This window comes from Phaethon lepturus, unplaced genomic scaffold, assembly GCF_000687285.1.
Source record: "Phaethon lepturus isolate BGI_N335 unplaced genomic scaffold, ASM68728v1 scaffold29188, whole genome shotgun sequence".
In the NCBI taxonomy this organism is placed as follows: Eukaryota; Metazoa; Chordata; class Aves; order Phaethontiformes; family Phaethontidae; genus Phaethon; species Phaethon lepturus.
In genome coordinates, this window is record NW_010555956.1 from 2,292 (window position 1) to 2,573 (window position 282).

Sequence of the window (282 nt, forward strand, 5' to 3'; positions counted from 1 at the left end):
AGTTCAGAGAAGCACGCACTGGGCCCTGCAAGCCCTGCAGGAGGTTGGCGGCCAAAGTCAGAAGTCTGCGTTTTCTCACCAAGGCTGCCCCCGCTGGTGGCTCCTTAGGGCTGTGGGCCCGCCAATCCCCCCCGGCCTCTCAGCCCCTCTTGTTAGTAACCTCAGAGGCACTGCCAGATCTCCAGAGGAAGAGGAGGAGAAGGAAGAACACAACAGGGAAAACAGAGCTGTCACCCACAGCTCCCCAAGCCCTCGGCCTCCCACTGCCCGGCTGCCCCCACG

The 282-nt window shown here is 62.8% G+C and overlaps 1 protein-coding gene across 1 annotated transcript in view; it reads right to left on the reverse strand.

The window, feature by feature from the left end:
* The window catches only part of LOC104624868 (ATP-binding cassette sub-family A member 2-like), a gene marked incomplete at its 3' end in the record, with an annotated part of 4,476 nt that overhangs the window by 1,604 nt on the left and 2,590 nt on the right, over positions 1 to 282 (reverse strand). The window lies entirely within an intron of this gene.